The 19,997-nt window shown below is 41.4% G+C and overlaps 1 protein-coding gene across 4 annotated transcripts in view; it reads left to right on the top strand.

The window, feature by feature from the left end:
- Window positions 1-19,997, top strand: part of CRACDL (CRACD like) — a 494,359-nt gene that overhangs the window by 77,321 nt on the left and 397,041 nt on the right. Inside the window, exon 1 of one of the 4 annotated variants that reach the window (XM_078658204.1) lies at window positions 10,365-10,551. The exons of 2 other annotated variants lie outside the window; for them this stretch is intronic. The gene's annotated coding sequence lies outside the window, so the exon portion shown is untranslated. Of the gene's footprint in view, window positions 1-10,364; window positions 10,552-19,997 lie in introns of those variants that run through there. One more of the 4 variants, XM_078658206.1, reaches the window with a different exon arrangement.

Genomic DNA, 19,997 nt, shown 5'->3' with positions numbered 1-19,997 from the left:
GACAGGAAGGTTTTTTGTTGCAGATCAAGTTTTTCAAGGAAACAAAGATTAGGTGCACAATATTTTGGAACACTGTATCCTTCAACGTTGAATAAACCAAAAACTATACATAGAAATCTCTTCCTACTAAGTTCCGGCAGATTTTTAACCTTTGACCCACTCCAGACGTCTTTGGAGTATTTACGGGAGAAAGGGTCTGTGTGAAAAAGCACAACTGAGTTACTCTAACGTCTTGCGTTAGATTTATCGCCTTACCAAACGTTGGGCGCCATGTAGTGTAGTTCCTATAGTCCCAATAGGCTCTGCGCATTGGAATAATATCTTCAGTAGTGTAGACGGAGGACTGAGGTTAACTAGGTCTCTACTGACTATATTAGACTTAAGTTTTTTGCCAGCTAGCTCAGAGTTCACTAGAAACTTTCTCGAATAAGCGAGGAGGAGTTTAACCTCCCTGGATAGACAAGAAGGGATTTAGTTTCTGACAACCATAAAACATGACAACTTTGCTCTCCCTGACTAAGAGTATATCTCTAGAGTCGTGTGAAAACAAAAGACAGCTATTTCACTCAGTCAAAGGTGCGTACTTAGTTTCACCAGATTGCAGAGAAAAAGAGAGACGGGCGTTTTCAATAAAAGGTGTTATTTATTGAGCAGTCTCTTTCCTCATACAAGAGAAATGAATTGCTACAATTGCAATACTTATAGTTAAGTAAAGTGCATACAGTAAAAGCAGGATTATAAAATAATACTGTAAAAGCATGGATATGGTTTCTTAGCCATATGATACTTTAAAATAGATAAAATAGATACATACATATATACATTGACTAATCGTACTCAACTGGTGCTTCTAACTACGCCTACCCCGGTATACCTGACCTAATCCTAATACGTGGCAGGGAGTAAGTAAGTAGCAGTTTAATTTTGTTTTGCCAAGAATCTGACTCAAGAATTCTCTTTAAGGGTTTAGTCAGTTCAGTACCTGGGTATTAGAAGGCAGGAGGGCTGGTATCTCTCTCTCAGGACTCGGTATCCCAGTCACCCGCAAGGGTAGGCTGGAAATGCCGGAGGCTGGATTTCTCGGCAGGAGAAAAGACAGCGTCTTTCTCAGCGCGTCAAAAGGGAGGGGCAGCGCCCGTGGGCTCTCGCATCAGCTGGGCTCTTCGGAAGTAGATAGCTGCACTGCTCCAGGATTACCACCGTGTGTTTGCTTAAGGCAACGTTGGTATATTTATACCTGAAAGGTGCCGGGTTTGACGTAAGGCTGGACATAAGACGTCAATAAAGATGTCACTAAGAACTGGTCGTTCTTACAGTGCTTTACAGGAGTTCTCGGACAAAATCAAAACAAAGCAGCGGGGATTTCCCAGGTTGCTGGAGGCTTGGATTTGTTTAAGAACTCGGTGTGCTCTCTAGGGGGCTGGAGGAATAGGCTTGCTTAATGTGACAGCATGCGCTATGACCGAATTATGAAAAGGGTTTCTATGCCGTTGTAGGGATATTATTGATTTATAACCAGACAAGGGCAAAGAATAGGAATATCGATTCAGGTACCTAGATAAACACACTACAACATCAAAGTATCATATTTAGTAGTCTCGTTCAGATGTCAGCACTGCTGAGTTGTCAGTATATAACCTTGTATTCGCCAAGGGGGGTACACGCCTTTCAGCAGCAAAAATGACAACTGGGTTTTTACTGCCAGGACATGTGAAGTTAGAAGACTCACTTCTAACTTTATATAATATAATGCACCTTTGCCTTTAGGACACAGTAGCATCAGTTGGCCTGCCTTAGGGTTAACTCATAAATATTAAAAAGGGAGGGTTGGGCTTTGCCATTACTTTAAATGGCAAAGTCGGGTTAACAGTTGGGAAAACTGCTCTGCCAGCCAGCAATGGCAGGCTGGGAGTCATGCTTTCCTTTGTCGCACTTGTGGTTGCACAATACGTGTTGCAGTCCACAAGAGACACCTTAACTTACAGGCCCTAGAGATCCCTGGTGCCATATACTAGGAGACTTACAAGTAAGTTAATTTATGCCGTTTGTGGATTTATTAATCGGACATACATGTTTAAATGGTCAAAAACACTGACAGTAATGCCTCTTTGGCAGGGCTCAGTCCACCTTCAGAGTTGAAAAACCAGCAGCATCAGTACGAAACCATGGGGGTGATCATGCATAAAGAAGCATTTCTTTACAAAATAAAAAAACCCCAATGATACATTAACATGCAGAAATTGCACACAGTATGCTGTTATTACTCCCTGTAGGGAAAATGCTAATGTACCATCCACAGTTAATATATAGCCTTAGAGTTATTAGCCGTACAGTTTCACATATGTTTGTCTTATTTTACAGAAGTGTCATCGTCAGCGATATGTTTGTGTCAAATGGCCAAGACATGCTCCTATAGCTGCTTCAAGTAGCTTAACATCTTCAAAAAACTCAGGAATGCACTCCCCAAAATATCAAGCTCTATGGCTATACCATCCAATTTAAATACATACTCCTTCATGTTAGCCGTAATGTAATTGATAATCTAATTAGTCCTGTTACTGGAGCTAGAGCATTTCACTGTGTTCCCTTACCGACACGGCATCTGTTGGAGATCTGTAAAATTGCAGTTTGTTCACATATATGTAATAACTGTGAGACCATCTTTTGCTGTCACTGTACTACAACCCAGTCTACTTCTAGGGTATTTCAATCTCACCACTGCGTAATATGTTGTGAAAAAAATTGTAGGCTGTAGGTTGAACTTCAGCCTTTTGTCACCAAGCTCTGACAAAAGTGGTAGCACATCTGTTTTGTTATCTTTGAAATGATTGGCGAGGTCGTCCGTGATGTCATGGACGATGCTATTTGTGCTATCATGGGTGATGTAATTAGCAGTGCATGAATAGAGGGGAATCTGGTTGCATGTATGTCCTTAATGCAGAAATGTTCGTGTTCTTTGGGTTTTGCATCGTAGCCTTAACGTCAGTTCACCTGATTTTCTTTTTTTTTTTTAAAGAAATGTTTGTTTGTTCTTTTACAACATGTATTTGTTTGCAGCATTAGCAGCCAACCATAATAACCCAGTAATACTGCCCATTAAGTACTTGAACTCACTGTACCTTCTGGTACACTTTGAGGCTGTGTCCAGCAGGCATTGTGCAAAGGACTTGGTCTCAAGCCATGCCCTGTGCCCAGTACCCATGACAGCAATATCACCTGGGCATGGCCTTAAAGTAGCATTGTTTCTTTTCGAGAATTCTCCATTTAAATTTAAACAAGAAATGTTAATGGTTAGACCCGCAAGATCCCCGTTTTTGATAAATCTGCATGCACATTTCCAAAATCAAATAATAACTGGTATTGGGAGCAGGGGCGTAGCTTTGGAGGGGGGGGGGTTGCACCCCCCTAAAATGTATTCTTTAGTAAGTAGTAGGGTACAAGAGGTTTCAGTCAGGTATGGAGAAGTCTTTGTTAGATAAGACCTGGGACCTGTACATGCCAACACTGACAAAAAACATACTTGCTCACTTTCATCTCTGTTTTGAAGGCCTTCAAATATTTTGACTAGTTTGAGAAACGTTGTGTTTTTAGTGTCCTCCTCTCTTTTTTCACAGCTCCTTAAGCCCCCCGCGTGTTCTACTTCTTATATAATGTGTTTTAAAAAGATATCCCAGCGTGACTGTTGGAAAATAGAAGCACCCCCCCCCCCTCAATCTTATTAAACAAGCTACACCCCTGTTTATTTTTCTTTTAAACATACTTTATTGAGTTTACAAATTGCCACGTCATGCATGGGCATGGATTTATCCTGTACATAGACAATTCAGCAGAGAATAGGTTAGGGAGAAAATATCTATTCATACAGAAAACATTCAGAATCCAGGCTACTGCATGTGCAAGACATTAGTATTTTGTTTCCTCAAGGTATTATGGCTTTACAGCAGTAGGCTGTCATTTAATGTCTAACTGCTACATTAAAGTCAGAAAACCACCCATAACAACCCTCCCTCCTTTCCGGCTCTCACCGATGAAGTTATTGCGGGTCCGATTCATGACTCGTCCTCGATCTGTCCCTTAGCTACGCCCTGATTGGGCGCAGAGCATGTGCTTCATCCCTGCCATACATGCTGTGCCTACTGGTAGCAGTGCAGAGTTATAGTTAGGGTTAGATGCAAGGTCAGCAGTATGGGGGAGAGGCCAAAAGATTAGCACCATCTCTTAGGAAGTGTGGCAGGGAGTGAAACAAGTTAGCTGGCAAGGCAAAAATTGGACATGGAAGTATTTTGGCTAATTTAACTTGTTTTGGGAACATGGACATTTCTACCCCTCTGCAGATCACTTAGGCATCTTTGAGGGTGATCACCCAATGCCTGCTTTTATCTTTTGGTGACAACACGGTCACTAGTTGGTTTTGCCATCTCATGTGCCATGAGCTTGATATTTAAATATAGAGGTTCAAGTGCTCTCTACGCCACAGTACCTTTTTCCACTGAGAAAATGTTCTTTTTAATTTTCTCAACTCAGTGCTTGTTGGGAAATGGAGGCCACAACAGCAATTTTTCTGTAATGGCCAGCAAATTAAAGCAAAGTGGACTGATACATTTGCAGCCAGATTTGTGCCTCAACATTAGAAGATAGGAGAAAAGCACTGTAATCCAATGGTGTTCCTTTCTGCCTTTGTTATTGTGCAAATCCTCCATGGATTCACAAATCAGCAGAGGATCCACAAATTATTGGTCCACGTTTCTCTAAAATGTAGGCTCTTTATGCACAGACAAAAACACTGTTTCAAAGCTATTTTCTTGAAAGCTACTGAGCAGATTTAAACCAAACCAAGCAAAGGCATTTCCATTATTAAAGCTATATTTAAATGAAAAGTTTGGTTTAATTCTGTTAAGCCATATGTTCTGTACTTTGTGTTGGTGGGAGCAAATATAGGATTTTGATACTATTCATGAAGCCTCCACACCGACAGAGGCACATGACCATGAGCTGTAGAATGGATTAATGAAGAAAGCTGGCTCTCTATATAGTGCACTAAAAAGAAGTATACTGTGTAGAGAGTCCAGTGGGTCCCCAGTGGGCTTACAGAGGCTAAAGTAAATATTACTAACGCCCTCTTTTGTGGTGGTGTGGGAGAGCAGTTAGGCTTATCAGAGGGTATTGCTAAGCATTTGTTGTACTCACAGAGGCAATAAATGAGACACATATTCAAAAAATGAATCCAAGACCAAATTAGAAAAATAACACTTCCTTTTATATAGGTTTCAAGTACTGTGTTTGTTAGAAAGATTCACAGGTAAGTAAAACAATCAGACCTGTGCGCTATTACGCACAATGCAGTCCTATGGGAGAAAAAGTCAGAGATGTATAATGGTAGGTACAGTCGGTTTCAGGGGTTCACCTTTAGGGTTCGGAGTTGTGGTCAGCCAAGGTTCAAAGTACTACCAACAGCTCTTCAGGAACTCTCTGGGTTTTACCGGGAGCAGGATGTGTGTGAGGTTGTAGCTGCGTGCGCTAAGGTTGGCTACCTGTAAATAGGCTGCACAGGGGACTCGGGGCAGAGAGCTACAAACGGGGGCTTAGGTCGAAAGGGGTCTTGGAGCAAAGGGACACAGCCTGTTCTTCAGTACCTGGTCAGGCAGCTCTGGTGCAGAGTGGTTAGAGCGGCTGGACTAGTGCGCAAAGATGCTCCTTACGGTTCGAGGCAAACACCTGGCCGGGGCAAAATGAGGACAGCTGGGCCACTCACAAAGTGGGTGTCAGTGATGCTGACAACCCTCAATGGATGCTCCATCGTGGTGCAGTGGTTATCCGGACTAAACTCTCACTGTTGGTGTTTGGTGCAGCACATCCGGTATCCGGGGGTTAGACCTGCATGGCTACGGTTGGTCCTCGGTGGGTGGACAGATCTGACCTTCCAGTGCACGAGAACCTTCTCCTGGACATCTGCGGCATTGGTTGGGCAAGACGGTGGACCGGAGTCTGCTTGTTGGGCCCAGCGGACTGCAGGGAAGTAGCTCCTCTACTCCAAGGGAGATTGTAGGCGATTTTCAAAGTGCTGGCAGTCTACCCAAGGCTTTGATAGTTCACCTGCTTGCAGGACAAGTCACTCTGTTGCGATTGTCGAGATAGTTGCGAGCAGACATGGTTTCGCACCTAAAGTTCTCAGCTCTTCTGCTGCTTTCACCAGGCAGTGACTCTTCTTCATACTTCTTCTCTTGATCCAACAATCTGAGTTCTTGGGTTCAGTGGTGCCACCTAAATACACAATTTAGGGAGGTTAAGAGGAGTGGCAGGTAGTAGCCAATTAGAAAATGGGGAGAAGAACAATGAGAATCAGGTCATAGAATGGTGGAGTGTTTAGATAAGCAAGGTTGAAGACTGTGTCAACTAAAACGAGTAAAGCGTTTTCCCATGTGATCCGGAATGGGCACATCAACCGTTTTTCATGGAGAAATTTATTGTCTGCAAGAACTGTTTAAGTTTCCTGCCTGTTGGAGTAATGTGTAAACTAGTTGCATATTACATTGTATGTTTTTTTTTAAACAAACTTTATTTGTCTGAACACACATATGAGGCATAGCTCCGAGCACCGGAGACTGCTGCAAACATTGGCATGAGAAAAATACCGTATGCAGACTTTTATGGGAAACACCCCCCCCGCCCCTCCCCCCCAAATGCGCTGCTGCTATGGTAGAAAAAACAGTTGTGCAATAAGACAAGCGGAGTCCAATCAAGACACTTCACCATAGTACCAAATGTCCAGACATCAGGGCAACGGGAGGGACGTTCTGTCAGGTGGGGGGTCCAAGTCCAGCCCCCTTTACATTGTATGTTTTAGTCTGCTTTGAACAGATGGTTGTTTTGAAACAAGATGTAGCAGGGATGTTCAGGGTTAAATTTTAATTTTGGTCAGTAGTGATGGAAGCTTCATTAAAGGCACAGAAATTATTATTGACAATACTAGAACAGGGGTATAGATTTTGAATAAAAGAAAGAAAGAAAACTTTAAGTCCTACTGAATTGATTCTTTTGTATTATTGGTTTGATTACTATTGTCACTGTGTATTATGTGGGGGTGCTGAACCATTGTGTTTTTTTACAGAAATTATTATTATTTTTCTCTTTCAGGGAGGCTAGGTTTTGGTAATATTTGATGCACTGGATTATTACAGAGGGCTGGTAATTTGAGGGGAGGGATACTGATTTAGAGTGACTACTATCATCGCTGCTGGAAACAGTATACGGCCAATAAAGTATTTGAAATGTGAATGTCTTTGAGCTTAGCTTGTTTGAACTGATCAAATGGGACAAGCACGTTTAAAGAATAGTTAGAAGAAATGTTGAAAAGCAATGATGACTTGGATTGGATATTGCACTTCAAGGGCCTACGGGCCCCCTTCTGAGGCTGTGCACCCCAGACTGTTGAACCAAGAGGGTCACAGTTATGCTTGAAAGTGCTACGTTATCTGGCACTGCATGGAGTCGGCAAAACATTCAGCAAACTGGCAGGACCTTTACACGGATCAACACTGAGGCAAGAAGGAATAGAGCCATCTAGGGAGTCAGTCGATATGGTGTTCTACCTCATAAACTTAGTGCCTGACAAAGAGACCCGTCTGGATTTAAAGGATCTACTGAACTCACAGCAAAAAAAAGGAAGACCAAAATGGTCAGGCAATGGTGCTAGAATCTGATGGTATGATTGAGGACGCTGGGATTTAAAATAAACAATATCAAAAGGGTGTCCTTTCACGTGGCTGGGAAGACTGAAATGAATCTTTAAGTTAAAAACAGCCAGCAGATCATAACAATGTGCTTTCAGAGATGACGAAGGGAGAGTAAATGAATAATTGCCCCCCCCCACTCAGTGCCTTGCGACCCTCAGGGGTGAGTAGTTGCGCTTTATAAGAACACTGATTGGTTGATTGATTGATTGATTGACTGATTGAGTAAATGGACATTCAGATCTCCAAGTATAATAAACTGTGAATCTGCAATACTTCCCTGGCATAAGACAGATGCAATGGATTCACATGCCTCACGCCTGCTGACGGAGGTCTATAGGCCAAAATAACTGGTGAGAGGGTACTGCCTGAGATGTTGATAGGTAGGGTCTCTAATGCAGAGTCCCAGACTTGCAGCACTTAAAATAGTCTTTGACCACAAATGCATGCCACCTCTCCACTTATTAGTTTGGTGGGCCTCAAACAGGGTATAATGTGGTGGAGCAATATAATTTAGGGCCTCGAAAGGATGATCTGTAAACCGGGTCTAGGAGTTGGCCATTAAGTCTGGTTTATGGTCAGTGATAAAATCTCTAATAGACTGAGCATTTTAACGGCAGAATGGGCATTGATTGAAATAGCATGTAATATAGCTGAGGTCAAGAGGAGGAGTAAAATCTGCTGGATTATACAAAAAAGTATTTACTGGTTAATGCAATCAGCATCTCTATTCAATGAGTGTAGTCGATTGAGCGGAGTAATTGCTCACCTGCTTGCACCAGTGGATGTCAGCATGACGGGCTACTGGCCACGATCCAGGCACAGACGGACTTGCCTTTGGCGCATCCACTGTATGGACACACTATGGACTGCTTTAAGTACCCTCCTCAACCCAAACAGCCACAAATTGGCCTGAAAATTTGATTTGCCACAATAATGGCTGCTGTAAAGGTCAGCTGGCACAAAGGGGAAATGGTGTTGAGACTGATGGGAACACTGAATCAATTCCCTGTAATTTCAGAGGATAATTATCACCAAAGCAGCGTGATCTTCCAAGCAGACAATGACCCAGACAATTTCTCCCTCCCCTCACCCCGGCGATACAGATAAAAAAAGTAGTCCAATTTTATACAGGTTAAAAACAGGGTAAAAACAAATCATATAGCAGCCATACTGACTCAAACTGTGTGCAAGATAAAAGTGTGTTTAGTTATGTTTTAAATCCTTTGCAGCTGTATTGATTTTGTTATTACCTTTCTTGCTAAAGGCATAGATGGAACTGCTGTGTAAATTCATTATTCATTTCACTGGTAGTTTCTAACCTGGTATGTAGTGCACCATTTTCATTATAATCAGCTTCAAATTGCACTGTGGCTGTGTTTTGCAATGTATGTGGCCTAGCAAAAGATGTCAATTCCTAGAAATATCTTTAAAAGTATTAGAACATTGTAATGCTGAGAGCTCCATTGAAGACAATGGAGTACCTTCGGTCTGATAATGGCTGGTATATGCCCGGAGCTCCAACATTCCAATGTTTGTCTTTTTGTTTCTACCTTTTAATTTAGAACATTCTACCCTCAGTAGGTGGAATGTTTTAATAGCCTAATAGCCCTTCCATCTCGGGCTATACCGGTTGTTAAAGGCCCTGGAAGGCCCTCTCCCTTTTTATAGGCCCTCTTCGACTCGGGTTCAGGGCCTTTAACCACCGGTATACCCATGTAGCGGACTATAAGGCAATATTATGCTCGCTCTTTCATTCTAAGTTGTACCTTGGGTTGCCATTTGGATTGTATTGTACTGTCATGTACAAAAGTCTAGGAAAAATCAAAAAAGATCAACATTTTTTCACTTCAAACTAAAATCGCAAATTCCAGAAGAATTCCCTTCAAACTTGTTTTAAAGCTTTCTAAACTATTTCTAAATGATTACAAACCCAAGCAAAGGCAGAGACACAATGTTAAAAAGGAATCCAGAGAATTTAACACATGTTCTCATTTATGAAACTTCTCCTGGATCTTCAGGAATTTAAAACAGAGACAACTAGCTAGCATTTTCCCCCTGAGAAAGGTGGCAATCCAAGTTTCCCATTACTTATCGTAGGAATATTGCACCTAGTAATTATCAATTGAGCTGAACGTGGTATTTACCAGGTTCAGCATTACCCCGTCCTTCCCCTTTATGAGTTCTGCACATTGGAATGGGAGATAATACATGTAAATAGCTCTTATTCCTTGTTTCAAGCACTCAGAATATTGTGTATTGTTTAAAATGTGCCCATCTGAGGTAAACCTGATTTGGGTGCAAACTCCTGTTTGCACCCGGTAAGGGACATACTGCCTTTTGAATGAGTAAATAAGTAATTGAGAAGCTATATCACTATTTTCTAAGTTTAATGTGCAAAACAGCAGGGAACGCACAGTATTCAAATTGTAAATAACAGCGGATGCTCTTTCCATAACTGTCCTCTTGACAAAAAAAATCTAAAATTGATGTTTAAAAAGTGGACTGAGTAAAGTAGGAGTCAAAGTTCAGAGGACGGCCATCTCCGTGGGTCAGAGGGATCAGGTATTGCATTCATGTTAACTAGAGTTTAATGTGTGTCAGAACTCGAGGTTGCAGTCTGGACTTTGAACCAAACTCCTCGGCCTCAGTTGCTGGGCTGGCTGTTTGTAATATCTCGTCTGCAGCCTTCACATACTTCAGAGAACAAATTGGGTTGTCTTCCTTGCTTGGGATTTACCTGGTGTCTCCACTGGACCGGGACAGTTTGGGGGTGCACAGGACCCCCACAAGTCTTTCCTTGTGATTCTTCATCATGATGGTAGGAGGATTCCTGTTCAAGTTCCACTTCTTTTCAATTTGTGCCTCTCTTGTGTTTGTACACCACTTATTCTACTGACCACTCGAGGACGGTGGCGCGGATTCTGTTCAATTGTGTACTCTCGATGACCTCTCGAGCAGTTGATGTGCAGTTGTGTATGGTAGCTGAAAGATGTTTTTGTTAGGATGGGTTATCTTAAAGGCTTTTTAACTTATCTACTGTTAAGGATCTGAACTCATCATCGTAAGCAATGCAATTCTTCAATCCCCAGCACAAACAAAGTGGTGCACACAGGTGGCTTTGGTCTAAGTTCTGCCTTGATGCTACTCCTCTTCAGCATAGTCTAAGAGCTACAGATCCCTGACCATATTTGCAGAGTTCCATTTGCAGTGTCTCTGGAGCATCACTTCAGTTACTTCAAATCAAGAAAATGATTAGATTTTTACCATATCAAATAGTGTCTGAAGTGGCTGTGATAGTGTTTGAAGTCCTAAATCTCAACAAATCCTGTATTCCATAAACAAATGAGTCCTGCCCAGACGATCAATAACTGTCCCTATTCTTCGCCGATTAGCAGTTATTTAAGTATTTTAAAGTGCAATATAATTACATTGAAATGGTTTTACGACTTAGCCAACTTGCCACTGTTTTAGGTAGGGGAGGGCACAGTTGGAAAAAATGCTGATACTTGAATCTGGTATTTGCATAAGGAAAGGGTAAATTATTTGTAATTGCTTTCACTGTGTCATAGCATAGTTGAAAACGCTAATCAGTGTAACATGACAACTGTTGCATTTCAAAAACAACGCAAAACCTCATAGTTAGACTTTACTGAAAGGTCCACGCTTCCACAATGTTTTCCAAGCCCAGCGAAAATGAAAACTCTGCTGTAGACAAACCATAGCACATACCACCATCTTGTGTTTTAACAGCTTAGAAACTGCATATATTTACCCATTAAAGGAGCATAATGCAGATATTGTGAGACAAAGTCTGTTTTGGGGTGCTTGAATGGGCCCACATCATACGGGCACTTTCTGTCCCTCCTCCCCATGGTAACACTTCAGCCTGAACTGCCAGGCCAGGTCCTCCTTGGACTGAAAACAAGTATCCCGGGATTGGTTTTGGTGCATTACCCCTCATCTGCCAGGCTAGCTTGGATCCAGTGGCACAGTGAGCATGCGACACATGTTTGGGCATACCTTTCCCACTTAGGTTCCACTATAGCAACTCAAAATGATGATGGACGGACTGCTGAATATTGTCAAACATTCACCCACAGTCACAGATCTGGGTTAAATCCATTGCATTTCTGCTCACCATGCCACCCCAGTTTGGACACAGCCATATGCAAATCAGTCTTGACCCTGCAACACAAAAGATAGGGTGCAAGGTCAAGAGTAATTTGCATATGGCTGGGTCCAAACTGGAATGTAATGGTGAGAAACAAAATGATGTATTTTGACCCAGATCTCTGTACTGGGGTGAATTGTTGACAATGTTCAGCATTCCGGTCATCATCGTTTAGTGTTGCTATAGTCACCTTAAGTGGGAAGGGTTGGCCCAGACGTGGGTCCCCTGCTCACTATGCCATGAATTCAAGCTAGCCTGGATGATGAGGGGTGATACGCCGAAACAGTCCCAGGATGCTTTTTTCCAGTCCATGAAGGACCTGGCCTGGCAGCTTGGGCTGAACTCTTCCCCTGGGGCGCAGGGTCAAGACTGACTTGCACATGGCTGGGTCCAACCTGGAATGGCATGGTGAGGAAACAAAATGATGGATTTAGGCCCAGATCTCTGTACTGGGGTGAATGTTTGACAATGTTGAGCATTCCGTCCATCATCTTTTTGTGCTGCTATAGTCGCCCTAAGTGAGAAGGCTATGCCCAGACATGGATTCCTTGATCACTGTGATACTTAATTCAAGCTAGCCTGGCTGATGTGGGGTGATACACTGAAACCGTTCCCAGGATGCTTCTTCCCGGTCCGGGGAGGACCTGGCCTGGCAGTTCGGGCTGAACTGTTTCCATGGGGAGCAGGGTAAAGACTGATTTCCATTTGGGTGGGTCCAAACGAGAATGGCATGGTGAGCAAACAACGATGGATTTACGCTCAGATCTCTGTATTGGGGTGAATGTTTGGCAATGTTCAGCATTCCGGCCATCATCATTTTATTTTGCAATCATTCTCTTGCCCTGTGCACGCTGGAGACCATGTCTTGTTCAGTCAATCCATTGAAATACACATGGCCATGTGTAGCATGTTTACACAAAGTGGCCATATAATCATACACAGATGTCTATGTCGTTTAAGTAATGGATACCACTGGAATGACCTTGGGGCACATGCATCATTGAAAATTCCATTCGCAAATGGTGCGAATTGCAAAAATCGGCCGTTTGCGAATGCAATTTGAACTTTTGGGATGCATAATAATTTTTTTACTTTTCGCAATTTAAGAAATCAAAAAATTGCAATTTCTTAAATTGCAATTGCATTTAAGGAATCTCAAATTGAGATTCCTTAAATGCAATGCATCAAACTTAAAAAAATTAGCAATTTCACTAATAAGGGGAGCAAATTACCATGTAGTTGACCTTCAAGGTAATTTGCGAAAACTTAGAAATTTGCACGAAAGTGCATTTTTCATAGTTCCATTTTACACACACACATGCCCTTGGTGCATGTGTGTGTGCAAGATGTACTTATAGGCAGATTTCAGGGGTGCAACAGGGTGTCCTTTTGACACCCTCGCACACTTGAAATTGCATCCTAAATTTGCGATTCTCTAATTGAGAATCGCAAATTGAGAATGTCTTCCCATTCATTCCTATGGGCCTTTAGGCCCATAGGAATGAATGAGGAGGTATTCCTTAATTGCGATTTGCAATTTGCGAGTTGCAATTAAGGAATTTTAAGAAATGGCTATTTTATATCGATTTCTTCATGCACAGCCTTTTGCAATTCCTTATTAGCAAATCCTTATTTTTCGCTAATAAAGAATCGCAAATGGCATTGTTGATGCATGTGGGCCCTAGTCTCTGCATTAAAAAGAGCACTTTTCAGCTGATGACACCTGCATGCTTTCATCTCCTTTCTGAAGAAAAGAAGTGAAGGAACGAACTTGATGTGTGGTGGGATTTTCAGCATTCTGGATAATTACTTTCAGCCGTTTTGCCTGTTTCTTTCTGCCCTTTTTGATTTCAAGCCCAGGGCCGGACTGGCCGTAGCAGGCATCAGGCATTTCCCTGGGAGGCTGGAAGGGTCGGGCCGATTTTGTTTTTGTTACTGGCGGCTGGTTTTGCAGCGGTGCTGCTATATCGAGCCCCAGAAACAAAAGCAGCAGGGGGACCGATCCGTCAAAATTGCCAGGGCAGTTTGAGTTGCCAGCCCGGCCCTGTTAATGTCTGATGATGTGGCTTCATTTGTTGCATTTCTCTTTAAAGTTGGTGAGTTTATTTGCAGGTGAGGTGGCAGAAATGTAGAATACAGAGAAGCTGAGTGAGAATAATAGTTGATATGATGATTTAAGATACAACTATTATTTCCAAGTGTGGTTAATAGAGTCACAGCGTCCTGTCAACAAAGTTCAGCGACATGGTGAGAAAGTTCGAAAATTGGGGAAATTATCCACTTTAAAGTATATATCCAGATGACCACCTACACACTAGACACTCCTGCAACCCCTTAAAAGGGACCTTCACACAAAATTCACTATAAGGACCTTCACCTAAAACTCACTGCAGAAGTTATGGTTATACGGATTATCAACAAGAAATACTATTGATATTCTGCATTCTCCCATCTTCTATCTGAGCTTTAAATTTGGGGGATATCACCAATAAAGGACTACAGGGGGAAAGTGCTGTGGTGTAGCTTCATGAGCAGTCTGTCTTTTCTTCTGCACAAACTGGTGTGTAATGTTTACTGTCACACTTGTCTTTTACCAAAGTAACCCAAGTGCTGTTGTATGAACAATCAATTACTGATTGTGGGGACTCAAAGCTTGCACCAAGGCGAAAGGGGTTTAAATGCATTCATTCTATGGTTCCGCATTCAATGCCCCATCTTTTCTATATGTACAAGTAGCCGTGCAGCCTTTACAGACCATTGAGATCTTTTAGGACAAATGATTGTCAATGGTGAAGAGATGTTAAATATTCTAGTGGTAGATTGTGACCCAGTGAAAACTACTTTTCCCATTAACTGATGATAAACAGTGGCGTAACTAGAGCTTTTGCCACCCAGTGACGGCCGGTGCAGGTAAGAGGGGGGGGAGTCGACAAACAACGAGGAGCGAAAATAAAACCGAAGTTAACAAAATGTAAAAAACTAAGGGGCAGATGTATTAAGGTTTTTTTTGTCGCAAACGCTGCGATTCGCAAAATAGCAGCATTTGCGACAAAAAAAAGGGATTTGGAATGTATCATGCAAAAAGCCTCGCAATATTAAGGAATCGCACATTTTGCGATTCCTTAATATTGCGTAAGCATTTAAGAAATCGCAAATTGCGATTTCTTAAATGCAATGTATTAAGCATTTCAGTTTTGCGAATTTTGACGAAGAAATCGCAAATTGCCACCAACTTGCAGTTGGTGGTAATTTGCGAATTCTTTTACAAATGCGCTTTTTGCATTTTGTAAAGGGGCCATGTGACGCTCATACATGCCCTTAGGGCATGTATGTGCGCCATATGCGCACACATGTCGATTTCAGGGGTGCAGCAGGGTGTCCTTGAGACACCCCTGCACCTTTGAAATTATTCTCAATTTGGGATTAGCAAATTGTGAATCTCAAATTGAGAATAATTTCATATTCATTCCAATGGGCCTCCAGCCCATAGAAATGCATGGGAAACTATTCCTTAATTGCGATTAGCAATTTGCTAATCGCAATTAAATCGCAATTAAGGAATTTTAAGATCTCGCTAAAAAATAGCGAATTTCTACATACATACCATTTTGCAATTCTCAAATAGCGATTCCTTAAAAATCGCTATTTGAGAATCACTAAAGGGTATCTTGATACATCTACCCCTTGACCACTTACCTGAGGGCGCCGAAATTGTTCACCTCACGTCGCCGCCCCCCAAAAAGTACTACCCTGGGGGACCACCCCCTAGCTTTGAAGACAGAGATATACTGGGAATTAAATAATGTTCTCAAATCTTCACACTGCTCTGCCAGTTCACCACCCTCCTTGGCAAAGACTGTGCTGCATCCCCTTCGTCTCAAATACACAACTCGGCCAGTCCGTTGATTCACCTGTATCATCCGGTCGGCATGCTCTGCACACAAGGGACAAGAAACAAGAGGATGGGGTTTGCCTACTAAAACTCTGAAAACATGAATAGAAATCAGTGATGCAGGCTGATTTAATATTTAATATTACACAACATCTCGCAACGTAAAAAGGGTTGAATTACTGTAACACAGGCATGTAAGGAATGGGACAGTTTCATATTAATGTAAGCGAATTATTGAATTTTGGAAAAAAATGGTTATTTAATAAAGTTAAAATGGTTCTTTAAAAAACTAGTTCGCACCATTTTTATACAACACAATTGTTTTTTTTAAAGAAGTAGATAGTGGCAACGGCGTTACAAGACAAAAGCGGCTGTGTTACACATTGGTCAGTTCATGCTGGTATGAAATCATAGAGCAACACATAGGCGTGGGGCTCAGGGTTCAGTTTCAAAAACAAATACGTTCACATCTTATAGGTGTACTTCACAATCTTTACAAAGACATATAAAGTGTACTAGGGTGCAGCTGTTAAGAAGTTGTCGAACTTGGAGGAGGGGCGTGGGGGGGACAGAAGGGCTTTCAAACAATCTCCAATTATTAAGATTATATACTTTTCATCCATCCCTGTTCTGCGCATGTGCATAGCCTCAACATTGGACAAATATCTTCTGATTGGAGGGGATCCCTTCCCGACCATGTGATGCACCTATGCCACTTCGCCAACCGCAGTGTTAAGAGTCTGAGTTTGGGCCTTATTTAGTTACACTTGTGTTTGGGGAGAAGACTCAATAGGCAAGTTACCAGTGCCTTTGATAAGTTATAACCAGAAATTCTTGGGTTTTATGTGGAACAGGTTTGAATTTAGAAACGTTGTTTGAAAGTGTTTCCGCAGGCAGAACAAATGTGCAGTGCTTTAGGAAGTTGCTTATTTCAGATTTTTGGGAAAACCTGTGTTTTTGGTATTGGAACAAACTCTCAGTTGAGCATTTTATTTTGATTTAATAATTTCTCAAGTATATTAAGTTCCAAAAGTGTAAGTTAATCTTTTCTTTTTTAAAGTAATAGTTAACGTTCTTTAATCCTGCCCTTTCCTCTGTACAACACATGGTAGTGGGAAGAAGTTGCAAGCTTCTCAGCATGCCTTATTTACTTGGTCCATTGTGGGTTTTCTGAATATTTTACATGCCTTAACCCATGTGGGTAAGGTGATAGGGACCATTTCTATATTAAGTAACAATTAACTTGAAACCTCAAGAGACAAATACCAGCATTTCTGAGGGTGCTTCCATTCTGCCAGGATGGTTAACTAGCCCTTGTATTATAGCAAGTTTGGTTTAGGTTATAAATCAGAATATCATAATCATAAATCTCTCTTTATTAGTATGTATCCTAAATATTGTACAATTGTTGTTTATTTCGGTGCAGATTTTCTCATTTTAACATCAGTGGGGCAAAATATTTGTAATGGATATTAAGATGTGCTACTTATGTCCGAATACAAGATTCTGGTACCATACCTTTGTGTACTCCACTAATTAGTTAAAGTTAGACTGGTGCAAGCATTGATACGCCAATTTCTGTTGTCTTGCTCCGCTGTGACGTGTTCTTAACATTGGCTTCCAGTCGTCGATCAGGTGACTAAGACCATTCCACAGCTCCAGGGAATGTTAATCATAATATCTTTTAGCAACTTCTGAGCCTTCCCGATAGTGGTTGGTGGAATATTTTGAAATGTGTTCATTGTCATGTGGGTTTACAGGTTGTGTGGATATCGGAGCTCAACACTGACTGACATTCTGTCACGTGGCTACCATCAGCACGTTTCTTAAGTTGCCTTCATTTTTGCACAATTACTTTTGACCATATTTGCTTGTGTCACAGTGCGGGATTAGCTTATCTGAAACCACACTGCTTACAATTCCACTTCGTAAGTGCACTATCACGACACCTTGAACATTTAGTATAAGGCCTTTAGACACATTGTTCAAATGTTGTTGTTTGGTATTCGTCCATGAGGCGACATAGCTATCACAAGAGAATAAACAAGGTCAGCCTGGCTGAAGCCTCGGCCCGGAAGCACGGATACTCTTATTATAAATACACAAGAATTTCCGTGTTCAGATCAGAGGAGCACTCTGCTGTCATTGTGAGGTCGCTATTGTCGGAGTCTCAGCCCAGCTGATTCCTATTTTCCCGCCGTGAGGAGGGATGTCCAACTTGTGACCAAGACGGGGACCTGCATACACTCCGCTTCAGATAATGTTGATTTAGAACATCCAGTAGGGAATTCTTGACAGAACTCCCACCCTGGGTACCTAGGTTAGGGAGCGCATAGATGGAGTACACTATACACAGTACTTATATGGCAGCATATATACACTGTTATAGCACAATGGTGGAATGGTTTATCCTTTTCACTGTTCTTATACTGCTAATCTCTTTCATCTGCTTCTGCCTATTAATCATTGCAGAACAAAGGGGGGGTTTGGCTCAATGGGATAGAGGGTAGGTTGAGCCACGTAATCTTCTCAAACAAGGGGGTTTACCGAAACCTCTAGCATGAATTCAAACAGCCGATTTTTGAAAAAGGATAAACATAATTTATTAGTAAATCCCAACAATTATTTTTGTGTCATTTTTCTTTTCAGTCATATCTCAGAAACATTTAAAGGCAGAGCAAAAACGTCATCAACTTCACGTATTACCATACATTTTTCAACATACTATACAACAAATTAATATTCTGTACAGTGAAAAAAACATTAAAAAAATGAACATATAATTATACAAAAAATTGTGTTTCAAAATCACAAATATACATGTAGAAAAAAAAATCTACATTTTTTCTACATGTATATTTGTGATTTTGAAACACAATTTTTTGTATAATTATATGTTCATTTTTTTAATGTTTTTTTCACTGTACAGAATATTAATTTGTTGTATAGTATGTTGAAAAATGTATGGCAATACGTGAAGTTGATGACGTTTTTGCTCTGCCTTTAAATGTTTCTGAGATATGACTGAAAAGAAAAATGACACAAAAATAATTGTTGGGATTTACTAATAAATTATGTTTATCCTTTTTCAAAAATCGGTTGTTTGAATTCATGCTAGAGGTTTAGGTAAACCCCCTTGTTTGAGAATATTAATCATTGCAGCATATGTTTTTTATACAAGAATCACAATGATTCCATATATATTGAAACACCCCTTTGTGCATTTCTTGTGTACTTTTTTGAGCATGCAGAGGGATTGAGCAAAAAGGTTCTAGATCTGTTACCATGATTCCTTGGGTAGTCAGGGTTGTCATGTTCTGAGGTTTCCCAAACCATTTGTTACCTTACTAGATTTAGAGGTAGTTATGGTGGGACTGTGAGCTAGCAGGACTAAAGGCCAGAATATCATTAGGGTTTGCTTTGAATCAATCTGGCACTATCCCAAAGTTTATGTTGTCCAACAAATGAAAAGTTCCTATTGAGAAAGTGGAAACCGTGCGACAATTCACAGTCACTATTTTGAAGTCAGAAGTGATGTGTGGGAGCATTTTCTTGAATTATCTGTAGAGTAAGTGTCAAACTTTATTCTGAACAGCTCCATGCAGGTGGCCTTGAAGCATGTCCTTCACTTCATTGGCAGATGATATAGACAACACAGACCCCCAGAGATTTGTGACTAAAATCTGGCTGCACATGTTGTAGCCCTTGAGAGCACCCTGGGCTCCATTGCATGATGTGCCATTGACAAAAGCAAACGTCATTTGTGGAAAGCTCAAGAAGGAGAAGATACTTCTAATTAGGTAAGATAGAAAAATCTTCTTCAGCCACTCTTGATTTTGGAGGCTCCAAGAAGAGCTTCACATTCATCAGAAATTCCAGGTTCCTAAGCACTGGTATAAAGCCTGGATATGGACTAAGATTTTTAAAGCTTACGGTCAGTCCAGGCTTCACTTGAGGTAGGTAGGAGGGAAAACACCTAGTCCATGGGGAGAGAATTTCAATGACCCCGGGTGCCGAGCTGCAGCCCTCAGAGCATTGGGTTGGGTGACCCCAAGCATCCTAAAGAAGTGGCTTTTCTCTGCTCATGCACCCACCAGTGGGGCCTGAAAACTCCATGGCATGGCCCTGCCGTGATTTACGAACTCCACATATCTAAAGAGAATAATAGGTACTGGGCAGCATAATGTCCCTGTTGAAAATA

This window comes from Lissotriton helveticus, chromosome 8 (genome assembly GCF_964261635.1).
Source record: "Lissotriton helveticus chromosome 8, aLisHel1.1, whole genome shotgun sequence".
NCBI classification, from domain to species: Eukaryota; Metazoa; Chordata; class Amphibia; order Caudata; family Salamandridae; genus Lissotriton; species Lissotriton helveticus.
This window is presented reverse-complemented; position numbering and strand designations above follow the sequence as displayed.